The sequence below is a fragment of the Drosophila teissieri genome, chromosome 3R (genome assembly GCF_016746235.2).
Source record: "Drosophila teissieri strain GT53w chromosome 3R, Prin_Dtei_1.1, whole genome shotgun sequence".
Classification (NCBI taxonomy): Eukaryota; Metazoa; Arthropoda; class Insecta; order Diptera; family Drosophilidae; genus Drosophila; species Drosophila teissieri.
This window is the reverse complement of record NC_053032.1, coordinates 30,762,552-30,773,223: the sequence shown is the minus strand read 5'-3', so window position 1 is coordinate 30,773,223 and position 10,672 is coordinate 30,762,552. Positions and strand designations below refer to the sequence as shown.

General features: G+C 44.2%; 1 protein-coding gene across 4 annotated transcripts in view; it reads left to right on the top strand.

The window, feature by feature from the left end:
* The window catches only part of LOC122621647, a 107,091-nt gene that overhangs the window by 18,400 nt on the left and 78,019 nt on the right, over positions 1-10,672 (top strand). The window lies entirely within an intron of this gene.

Below are 10,672 nucleotides of genomic sequence, written 5' to 3'. Positions count from 1 at the left end.
TTGTGTGTGTGCTCCGTGTGCCGCCACCACCAGCATAATATAACGGTGTAACGGTTCACCGTTGCGATGTACGAGGTGATTCGAGCGGGCGGGGGGAGTGTGTTGGTGCTCTAATGCTCTGACGGCTGATGGGGTTGGGGGGTGTGTTGGTGTGTTGGTGGTGGTGCCAGCAGAGCGCTCTCTCTCTCTGTTTAACATAACAGCGCTCTGTTGTGGCATATCGTAAATGTTAAGCGCCGGCAGTGCCTCTCCTCTCGTAGTCCCGTGACGTAAGCACTACGTAAGGGTGGCCTCTTTTGTTCTTCGCGTTGCTCGTAAACATATGGCCGTTATGCGGGATTTCACTATATTAACATTTGCCCAAATTTCTGTTTTATTGATAAAGCGACTTATGAGTCTTTCCATTAACTTTTCCGCCAACCATCAAATTTAATTCGGTTTTATTCGCAGTTTCTTTAATACTCCGTGCCTCTGAGTATTAATACTAAAGAGTGAAGCTTAAATAATTTGCATATCACAACATTAAGATTAGAATATATTTTTGAGAAACAGCTTTACACTCAGATATTAATAGAAATCATGAGGCATTCGCAGAAAGGAATTTAATTATTTACTTGTATTATAATATTTATTCAAGTCCGTATGCTGAATCAAGCTTAGTGCAAAATAATTCCCGTGTGGGAGTTACCCAAATGCATATCTTCATGATTAATTGCCCACCCAAGAAAGCTTTCGATCGTTTTTCTTTCGGGGAAATTTGGCGGTGCGAGATGAAGGGGCTTTTTTTCCAGGGAATCCCTTAACCCTTTACTGGCCACATCGCTGCGTTAACGGACAAACTCATTTGCACTTGCGATTGCAAAATTTCCTCTGCTGCGATTTCCGAGTAAGAAATACCGAAATCGTTCCGCGATTGCCACACATTAATGACATCGTTCGCTGATGGGCGAGTTCTTGAGAATGTCCATCAATGGACACGTCTACGAAATGACAGAAGAACCGAGATCCAAGAGATCCAAAGATTCAAAGATTCAAAGATCCAAGAGACCTCGGAGAAGCGAAGAATTCTAACGAAGAGAGAATGCAAGTGGCTTGATTCTTTGGCTCCATCAACAAGTTTTGGAGGCCTCTTGGGATATTGTTTTTTTTGTTTGTTTGATATTTTGCTGCTCAAAGAAAGATATCGATTGGAAAAACTAAAAATATAGCTGGATAAATAGATATTTATGGTATAATTCTACTTATCGAAAAAACCAAACGCACAGATAAATATGAACGCAAATATTCCCAAAAAACAGTCTTTAATAAAAAGCAAAAACAAAAGGCGGACTCGACAACATAATAAACAATTTGTACATTAATTTTTAATGCGGTTAACATGTGTTCCCCCTCTCCCTCGCACACCCATACACACACCAACGCGGTCGCTACGTGTGTGCGTACGTGTAAAATAGGTGGAGCTTCATAATTTTCTCACTTGAAACGTACTGGCATGAGCGGGAAAGAGAGAGCGGCCGCGGAGCAAGCGAGAGAGGGATAGCGAGGGAGAGGCCGCTTTTTTGTTGCTTCGCATTCATTTTGTATGTTAATTAGTTGCCGTTCACTCGCGTCTGCGTGTGTGTTGAGTATCTGTGTGAGGTGGCGTGGGTGTTTAATGCGAAGCGGGCAAGGTGCGCACATTGGTCGTCCATCGGTTGCACCTGTTGCGCTCACTCGATTGGCGGAAAAGCCCCCGGGAAATGGGAAAATGAGATAAATGCGCGAATGAACCAGAATAGATACTTACGAAAACATATTTTAAAATTGGTGCCTGAACTGGAAAACAATACATCTAGCTGAACATCTAAAGGCTAACTCCCCGAGTTTCGTAGATCTTAATCCGCCTTCATATATATAGTTTTAATCCTGGCGACGGCAATTTCCCAACTGTCCAACTTCCTGTTCCCCCAGGAGTTGCCCTCATTAACCACGTAATTGACACACATCCGAATCGAAATGTATCCGACTTCAATGGCGAGTACCTTCAATTACCACGTCCCGCATTTCGCACTCGAGGATTTTCTTCCCAGGCTCTCGAAGGCGACACCCACTGTAAGTTCTGCATTTAAATTGGATTTGTCGATCATTTTCCGATTGCTTCTCGCCTTTGGCTTCGACGACTTCGAAATTCTCACCCACCGCTGCTGGTACCCACATGAAATAGAGTTAGCTAAGTACCTTCGGTGGTTCCGCATTGACGTCATCGACGGGGGAATCAATTAATTTCACTTACAATCGACAGATCGACGAGAAGTGGGCAAAGGACTCTGGGAAAATGCAATCCTTTTCGGGGTGTTGGCTGTAAATATCAGATCTCCAGATGGGTCATCCCATTCCCATTCCCACCACTCCTGAGCTGAGGATTGAATTGCATGCATGTTTCTTGTTTTTCCACAATTTTTAATTAGCAGTAAACTTTGCGCGGCCCCGAAAAACAAAAGAACCCGAAACCAATTCAATTCGAAACCGAACCGAAAAGTAATGACTGCATAAATACTTTTCACAATGTGGTGGTTCTATATGGTTCTATATGGCATAGAAAGTGGTGTAGTGCTATTGCTGGTGGTGGTGGTGCTGCTGGCTTCGGTGGTGCAGAGTGATGCACATTTTGGGGTCGCCACAAACATCGGACTCTCGGCATCGGCATCGCAATCGGAATCGAAGTCTCAAGTGTCCTCTGTTCTGCGGCCGCCTTTGCCTCATTTCGTTTAACACTTTATGTGACATTTAAGTGGCGGCGGGGAAATGTCAAATTTCCTCCTCGTCCCCAAAATGCATGTACAGCGGTCTAAGCCCCATTTCCCCCATCTATTTTTCAAGGGTTAGAACTTGATTGGGGCGGTGGCTTTAGTCAAGTGTGTGGTTCTTGTGTGGGAAGATTTTCCCCCTCGTGAAAAGTGCTCGTCGCAGGCGCAAAGTGCGATTCCTGGTTTGATTTTCGTGGAAAGCAGCGCAAACTGATTGCTTATTGTCTTGGAAACTAATGAAATATTATAAGCAGAGAGGGTTACAATTGCCTCTAATGTGGGCAATGAATTACATGTCTCAAATACTTAATATTAAACCTTTAACCTTATAATTATTTAAATTTTATTGAATTATTCATGAAGACAATTTGATTGAGGCGGCCTTCTTCTCTGCTTTCTTTCTCCTCCAAATCCTTTCGGTTGATCCTTGAAGTGTGCCAACAACAACTGTTATCGTTGACAACCCTAACAACATCATCAGCATGCTAAACGTTGTCAGAGCGATCATCGTTATCTGTTTCCATAACTGTCAATTGTTGACTTTTGTTTCGAACTGCATTTGAATGTCTGTGCCCATTTTCATTCACCAAAAAGAGAAGCAGCTGGAAAAGGTCCTTGCGCGAAAGAGAGGGCAGATATATTGGAAATATTTAGGCACGTGTGCGTTGTATGGCAGTGATTTTGTGGTTCGCCTTTTGTAGTCCTAAGCAGCCTAACGGTTTACCTGAATCATTGAGGGAAATACTGTAAAACAAGGGCTTGAAAATGCAGAGGAGTGAGTTTTCCGAGAGAAAGAGAGTGCCGAGCGAAAGAGAGATCGAAGTTTGCCCGCATAGTTTGGAAAACTTTACCGTTTCCCCACTCAAATCCGGTAATTTAATATTTTCTAGACCGTGTTTATTTTACGCAAAAACTGTTTGCGTTGCGTTCGAGGGAAATTAAGGAAAATTGAAACAGATACTAGGGCACACGTCACAGAACTCACGCTCAGCTGAGCAAATACTTGAGTCGGTTTTCGAAAAGGTTGAGGACACGTCCTTCAAATAGATGTAACATTAGCTGCTAAAAGGTTAAACACTCCGTTGGCCAGGAAATCTCGAAAAGCTAATAAAAATGAAAAAATGCAAAATGAAATTGCTGCCAACTCTCCGCTATAGAAACAATATTCAAAGTATAAAAATAATAATAAATCCCATTTGGCCGCCGGCAGCCCGTTCAATGAAAACAATAACAAACAGCCAAAGGATCAGGACACGCTCACCCAGCGAAGTTTACCTTGATGCGGCCGCATCAGCGGACAAAGTGAACAAACAAATAAGCAAATGAACGCTCGCCGAAAAAGCACAATAATAAAAAATACAACAAAATTAAGCAAGCAGCAGTGGGAAGCGAGATTGCGGCACGCGTCTGACGACCTACCACAGGACAAAGGAAAAATCCAGGACTCGCGTGCAGAGAAATCGAGCAGCAAAATCAGAACAATTCAGACTCCGCACAGTGGTGCCAAACCAGAAAACAGATTTGATTTGAATTTAATACAAGAACCAGAAGAATGTAAAAGTTTGGCTTGAACTTGCCGGGAAAAGCTCGTAGTATTTGGGTATATTTATTCAACCATTACATATGATTAGAGCCAAGCGATACTCTCAAATAAATATTACAATATTTAGGGAAGTTATATTAATTATGCAGTACTTTTAAACATTCTAATGATTTCATTGCACTTCTGCCTCAACTTTTGTCCACTGTGCCCGACCAGCAACCAGCTAACGGGCGAAAAAAACAAGTTTCAGTCACCTTTTTTCAGTGATTGGTGGTGGATTCTTTGGTTGGCAGTCAGACAGAAGACAAAAGTCAGTCACATGTGCACATGGAACATGGAACATGGGACACGGGCGTTTTGAGGGATGCGGAGAGGCGAGGGCTTCCACCTTTCGGCTGCTGCTGTTGTTCTTTCACCTCAATTGCAGCAGAAACTGGAATCGAGATCGCATTGTTGACATCATCGCGAAAGGGACGAAATCAGAAAGCACTGTGGGGTAGTTTTCCGCCCGGGATCAGCCCTCATTTGGCCATTTGGCCTGCAGCTACCTCAGTTTGTTGTAAGTAATCGCCGTCATCATCATCATCAGCCTCATCGAAAAAATGGCAGGGCGGGCGTCAAGGACAACTGGCGACAACATGTGCGTCATCGCAGTGGAAGCCGCCACGTTTACTCATTAGGTTTGGCCCAAAAGCGATTTTCCACTTTTTTTTTTTTTTTCTTTTGGTCCAAAATGTATATATTTTGCGAAATTGCGCAGGAGATTCGCCGTGGGTGCTGTCGTCATCGGTGGCGTGGGAAGGCGTCCCATAACCAGTGAATCCATTCATGCATCCTCCGGGGGTAGCTTTTTCACCTTGTTCCCCAGTAAATAAATGAAATGTGGATGATTTTATTTTCACCTTTATCGCTGCTGGGCCATGTGTGCGTGCCGAGATTTAATGATTAACGCTGGAGCCACTGCGGAGCTGTCCACTTAAGGGCTGCAAAAATAAAACAAAAGATAAATAGAGAGGAAAATGCGGAAATCGAGTGGCAGAGAAACGTTTGAACGATACCCTGGAGAGTTCGGGCGGTGACTGTGTTTACAAAATACAATCTTTGAAATACTTCTACACTCGCCAGATTGTATTCTTCGAAATATATATTTCGAAAGTCATTCGCTGAGCTCTCCTGTTCCTAAATGTGTCATTACATTGTTTTACAGCACCCGCTTTGTAACTTCAAGTTATGAGTAATTAAATATTACTGTACCAATCTAGTTTACGGCATTTAATCTTCATATATTGTTTTTTAAATCTTAATTTATTATTTTTTTACTTTAACCTAAGCAAGCCAAGGTCAAAAAGAAAATATCTTAAAAAAGTCGAACACGTTTTGTGTCTTTCTCTCTTATTTGCTTGCTATCGGCTCCCCAGAGAATTTGATTGACGCAAAACCTCTTGAAGTCGAAACACCGATACATGTGTGAGATTTTAATTGGAATAGGATTATACTCGTACATAGGTAATCGGGCCACTCAAAAACTGGAAATCCCCAGTGGATTGGGAATTCTTTGATAAAAAGCAGATATGCATAATGTACAGAAATGTGGAGAAACAGAAAATCTATTTTCAGCTATTAAACGCGATCAAAGCTAAACGTTTTATTCTGGAAAAGTATAAATATTTTTAGTGTTATTTTATTCTCTAGTAAATGCTGCTTATTTTCTCCAGCTGATCCTTCGTGGAGTGTCCGTCCAGGGTAGCAAAGCAATAAAAATAATTTTCATATGCACTCCTGTCTGTCTGTCTGTCTGTCTGATATAAAAGGTAAATAAATATCCGCGTCTGCCGCACTGGACGCTCTCTATCTCGGTTTATCTGCGAGTGTTTGGCTGTGGGGGAGGGGGCTGTTTTCCGGGGGGGAGGTGGGTAAGCCCCTGCAGCTGAGGCGACGCACGTTGGCGGCGGAAGTTGGCCAAAGTGCCGGAAGTGAGCAAGTTGCCGCAAAGTATGCAATGAAACTCGGTGCACTTTCAAAAATTTCGGAAACTTGAGAAGTCAAGATCTTGCTGTATTTTTACTGGTAACTCTAAAGATACTTTTTTTAATGGCAAATCCTAAATATCGCTTTTATTTTGCTTTAAAGGCATAGAGATTTTTTTGAAGTGTGGAACCACACAGCAGGCGATCCAACCTGGTCGGCTGACTAGTTTGGCATTGAAGATTGCCCCGCATTTGGACAGCTTTCCATGGCTCTGAGCCGCACTCCGGTTTCCTTCGCCCGTATGTCAGCATTTTGCAATGCGCTAATCTGTCACGCTCGGTGTTCCCTGTTCCCTCGTCCTTTGTTCCACCTTCGGATGGATTTACCTGGCGCACCACCACCTCACCACCTCATCCCTCTGCACTGCATACCACCGCGCCCGAATCGCTCATCAACCCTCTTCATTTACGGTTTAGCATAATGAAAAGTTGCCAATGATGAAGGCAGCGGGGAATGGGTAGCGAATGCAATTTGGGGTTGCAAAGCGATGCGATATAGCGACACGGGGGTTTTCGAGGCGACACCTTTCCAACTTCCTCGCCGAAAGGGAGGAACATCTGAAATGGGATATACGAGTTTGAGTACACTCGCAGTGAGGATAAAGCGACGCATGCCCGACGCATGCAGCACGACCAGCATTAATCCTTCTCGTGGCCCTCGCCCCTCGCCCCTTCGCAATTGTTCAATTGTTCATGCCGCAGATTGAGACTCTCGGCCCCCCCCAGGACTCCCAGGACTTCTCAGCTGAGGGTAGTCTCGCATTCCCGCTGCCTGCAGCCGAGCACATTTGTTGCCACATCGCGATTGTGCCGCATTCTGGGCCCCTCTGTTGCGCCCTTTGAATTATGAGATATTCGTGGACCAAGGTGTGGATATTGCACACGAGCGGAAAGTCAAGTGGGCAGGCTTTGGAAATTAGAGCACAACTTTTGTTAAGCCTGCAATACTCTTATAACTCTGCTTCGAAATTTGAAAATATAGAAATATGAAAGTATTATTAAAGTAAAGTATTCAATAATGACATTATTTTGCGGTTTAAAGAAAGTTGAATCAAGTATTCCCAACTGAGGTAAATGTAACTTAGTGCATTCATAATCCCTAATGATTACTATAGAAGGTATTTGCAAGCTGATGCGATCCACCCAAAGCAAGGGCATACGTATCAGTTGGGAATTCAAAGATACAATTGTATCTCGAGTGAGGTTTTGATGCGTTTTCCCCCCTCGAACATCGCAACGCACTCTATTCTTGCTTCTCCCATATTTTCTGTGGCAGTTTCAATCCTTTGACTTTGCTCTTTGTTTTTGCTCTGCTGGCTTCTCAAATGCCGGCTGACAGATGGCATGTCCTGCAGCCGGCTGCTGTGGATGTGAATCCTTTGGATGTGGATCTGTGAGTGTGAGTTGGAGTGGGGATGGGAATGGGAAAGTGGCTGTGGATATGGATACGCATCGACTGCATCCTTGTTGCTGGCACACGTTACAGTTTTTGCAGATTTTTCACCTATTTTTTTGTGGGGGGCCAGTGGGCGTGGCCGCTGTCAGTTGAACGAGTGGGCGGATAGCAGATTGGTTTCGTCTGCACTTTTTTAGAGAGCAGATTTCCCAGTTTCCCAGGTTCGCAGGCAAACAACGGTTCGTTGGTATGTCTGTGGTTGTGCTCAACATTTATGCCCAAGTTTTTGCCGGCGAAAAGCAGGAAATGGCTCATTGCACTTTGGCTACACTGAAACGGCATTTAATGCGCATTTCCTTCTGAGGTTTTTTTCCATCTCGGGGGCAGGAGATGCTGCTACTTCGGTGGCTGGGCATAACTCAATCAGGTTTTTTTTCCTGGATTTCTTCGAGCTCTTTTTTGCGCTAGAGGTAAAGCGATTGTCGAAATCCAGGGTTAGACAACCCCTGGCCACTCGAATCCGCTAATGACACTCAACCTGGCAGCGCATGATAATGCAAAATTGAAAAAGGAACTCGCCCAATGGTGATGGTGGTGGCTACAAAGGGCGAACCGTGGAAAAATGCAAAAAAAAGTGTGTGCGCCACAAAAGGGAAAATTTAAATTAGATTAATTGATTGAAATGCGAACAGTCGTCTGGGGTGATTGTCGCAGTTGTTGCACGGCATGTTTCTACGCCTCCGTTGTTGCACGAACCAATGGTCTAATGGTCTTAGTCCCGGATCCGGGGTCCCTGTTGCCGGAGGTGTAAATAATACGGATTTTGTTAAACCAAGCGAAAGTCATCATCTGCCAGTTTTTCTGCGAGCTGAGCTCCTTGTCTGCCTTTATTTACAGTGTCTCAATCAGAATGGCATTGAAATGCACTCGGTATATTGGATTATGGCACATGGGCGGGTAATTTAATAGAAACTATTCGAATGCCGTAGGAAGTGTGAAAATAAAATAATTCCATTGCCCATTGCCGGGATATTTACATTTATTTGAACTACAGCTTTAATTCAAAGGGCTTTAGATGCACCCTTTTAGGAGTTTATGTTTATGCGTGGCATACGCTCTGGCAAACGCGATTTAGGCACACGATTTGTAGAGGTACATAACCTTTTCCACCGTTGCGATCGTAACTTTCAGACTGAATGGAGAAATGGCAGCCATGTGACTTGATTTTCGCATTTCGCTTGGGCCCAATAAAGCGCTCAACGTCAATGAGCCGCCACATGCTTGTTTTATTTGCACTGGGGGCTTGGGGAATTCTTCTGCTTTATTTGCTGTAACTTTCACTGTGTGGCGGTTCATAAAAATGACGCGTCAAAATTAATAAAATGCGAGGCGGGCGAGAACTTCATGTTTCATGTGTTAAAGGCGCAAACACGCGTGTGCGTGCTTTTTGAAGCCTCTGAGCGGCGTTTTCGGATGCAGATCGTATCTGTCGGATGCATTTTTCGAGTTTTCGACTTTTCGGCTTTTTGGCTTTTCGGCCTGATGTGACACATGTGAAGCGGTGGATTTTCCTCTTCACTTTTTTTTTTTTTGCCGTGCTGCCGCTGCAAAAGTTATTAATTTTAATTGACTGTTGTGTAATGTGTCGCTGTCGCTCCTCCAAACGCAGCGCATTCCGCGCGACACTTCGCATTCGACAGCGACCACTTCAGATGCCCTTTCCCAGTTGGAGGAGCAGCTGCCCTCCAAGCGGACCAGAAGTCAATGTCCTGTCCCGGCAAAGCTGCAGCTCAGCCCACTGGATTGACTTTAATTAAGCGCTTTAGCACTGCGAAATGAACTTGATGCGATGCTTACTCAGAGCATTGTTTACTTACCAAGATATGCACTTTAATAATTAAACTTTAAACCTATATAAGTGGTATCAAAATGCATTTCTTCTGTTTCCAACATATGCAGTATAAAATGTTTTATTGTACTTAGTAGTACTACATTTTTGTCAGTGCAGCAGTGCGAGGCAGCGCTTGACACTTGGTTCATGTCGTCATCTTGGGTCTAAAAATAGAACACAGCCGTTGGCAATTGCATTAATATTTTGTAACCGTTGTAATTAGCAGTAGAGTGGGTGGTTCACGGGGTGGGGGGTGGTAAGTTCGCAAGGGGGTGGTGTGGCGCAGAAGCTCCTCCTTTCGCAGCTAATTGAGGTATGCGACGTCCACTTGTCACTTTTCGCATACAGTGTTAATTGCTTAACTAGAAATAGGCGCCGGGCGATCGGCTAGGAGAACTTAATGCATTTGCTGGCGCCTAAACAAATTTCGCACTGCCGAAGTGAGTTTCGAAATGGAAATGCAGCTACGAGTGACACTATCAACGGATCTTTGATGAAGACAAATGAGCGCAATGATGCATTTTGCTGCATTTGGTGCATCTTGTCTAATTAACGAGGCAACATACCAAAGCCGCGGCGAAACTTGGACTTTGCCCAGTTGAACGGGAAGTGCAAATGGTGAGGAGACTGGGTCACAGACTCAGTTCTCCATGATCGATGGAGCTTGATTGAGATTGCGAAACTCCAGATACGGAGAATTTTCCCACACGTTTTCAGCTCGCTAATGGTGTTTAGTGCAGTGAGATCAGATTGAATGGAGCTCATTTCATAGTTGCCATAGTTGCTTCCTGTCCAACAACCTCGTTTTCTTGCCACTTTTGCTGCAAACGTGTTAAATGCCTTCATTGGCCTTTAAAGACCCGCTGCCATTCATGTGGTGGCCGGAAAATGTGTGAAATCATAACTCAGGAGTGCAGAGGAGTGGGAGGTTCGAGGACACACAGCGCCGTTAACGCCCATTCAGATATTTAGATTTTTCAGTGAGGAAGCGCCGGTGCGCCTGGCGAAATTGGCACGAGATGCGGGATA